At 54.5% G+C, this 1,682-nt stretch overlaps 1 protein-coding gene across 1 annotated transcript in view; it reads left to right on the forward strand.

Annotated features, from left to right (window-relative positions):
- Positions 1-1,682, forward strand: part of LOC110390697 (GTPase IMAP family member 8-like) — a 685,191-nt gene that overhangs the window by 403,965 nt on the left and 279,544 nt on the right. The gene's annotated exons all lie outside the window — the stretch shown is intronic.

The following is a 1,682-nucleotide window of genomic DNA, read 5'->3' on the forward strand; positions in this document are numbered from 1 at the left end:
CTGCCCTTTGTCGCTGCAGATTGAATCCCACAAGCTGACGTTCCGTGAGAAGGCGAAGGCGCGCACCGACCACGGAGCGGACATCGTCGTCGCCTCCAAACCCCCCACCCTCCCCAGCAGCACCTCCGCCAGCGACAGCCCGGCCTCCCCGGCACCGCCGCCGCCGGCTCCCCCCGCAGCGCTCCCGCAGCCAGGCTTGTGACCCCCCCGCCCCTCGCCCCCTGACGCAGCTTGGCTCTCTTCACCCGGCTCCGGCTTCACGCGGGACGGGGCCGGCACCCGGCGGCCCCGTCCCTTGGGCTCTCGGGGGCTTGGGGCTCAGTGCTGCGCTGTCCCGGGGGCTCCGGGGGGAGCGTGGCGGCGGCCGAAGCCGGGCCGAGTTAATAGGGATAAGCTGTGATTTCTTTCTTTTTAAGAGAAACCCCCTTTTCCCCCTCGCTGCTTGGTTCCCTGACCCCACTGACGCTGTTCCCACTCACATTAGGGCTGTTTTAACTGTTGACTTTTACCTTTTACTCTTCGTGACGACGTGTTGATGATTTATCGTGCTACAAACCCACACTGAGGTTCCTTTTCTCTTCCCTTAACCGTAGCAGAGTAGGGACATTAACCGCTGCTGCAGTGCTGCTTCTTACTGACATATCCAGCAGTCGTAACTTTCGTTGTTGGTTGGTTGTTCTGTTGTTTTTTTTTTTTGTTTTTTTTTTGCGTTTCGTTTCGTTTCGTTTTTTTTTTCTTTTTAATATTTTAAAAACGATGGAGCGAATTCATGGGATGAAGCCATGTCTGAGAGCGGAAGGCGCAGGAAGGTGTTGAAGGGAAGCTGCTCGCTGGGCGGCTCGGACCAAGCTGTGTCGGCCGCAGCTGGACGCGTCGCGTCGGCGCCGGGTTGTTGTCGGCTGTCGGTTGGTTGCTGGTTGGCTGTCGGTTGTAGGTTGGTTGTCGGCTGGTACAGCCCAGCCCGGAGGCTGAGCGGGGGCTGCGCGGCTCCGCGGGCTCCTGGGCAGCTCCGTGGGTTCGGGGAGGCCCCGTGGTGCGCGGGGCTCGGAGCGGGGCCGGGAAAGTGGCGAGGGTGCGCGGGTGCGGAGGCGGGGAAGGTGAGCTGCTGCGCGAGGCCGGAGCTCCTCGTTCCGTGTTTGCAGATGACACTAAAACGATGAAATGTAAATAAAAAAAAAGAAAAAAAAGAAAAAAAAAATAATAATAATAAACCGAAAAAGCGTTCTTGGGTGGTCGGAGTAATTTAAAGGAAAAATTTCAAAAAAAAAAAAAAAAAGGAAAAAAAAAGGAAAAAATAAAAATAAAAAGCGGAAACACTGGGATCAAAGCGGAGGGGAGCGGGCGCTGCCGGGGGCTGCGCCGGGACGGGCGGTGGAAGCCGGCGGCTTCTCGTGCTTGTGGGAACGGTTCTGGGGGAAGCCGACAACGCCACGATAACCCGGAATCTGTATTTACACACAAAGATTCTTTATTGCACTTGTATTTTTTATATTAAAGTTTGCATGATTTCTAATAAAATGGCATTAAAATGTACTAGTTTGCATCCAAGTCGTCTGCTAGTTTCGTAAGTGCTTTGTTTTTTTCTTGTTTTTTTTTTTTTTTTCCTCTGGATACGAATTGAAACGAGCAATGCAGATTTGCACCTGAGCGGGGCCGTTATATATACCCACAGCCCCGCCGCC

The sequence above is a fragment of the Numida meleagris genome, unplaced genomic scaffold, assembly GCF_002078875.1.
Source record: "Numida meleagris isolate 19003 breed g44 Domestic line unplaced genomic scaffold, NumMel1.0 unplaced_Scaffold180, whole genome shotgun sequence".
NCBI classification, from domain to species: Eukaryota; Metazoa; Chordata; class Aves; order Galliformes; family Numididae; genus Numida; species Numida meleagris.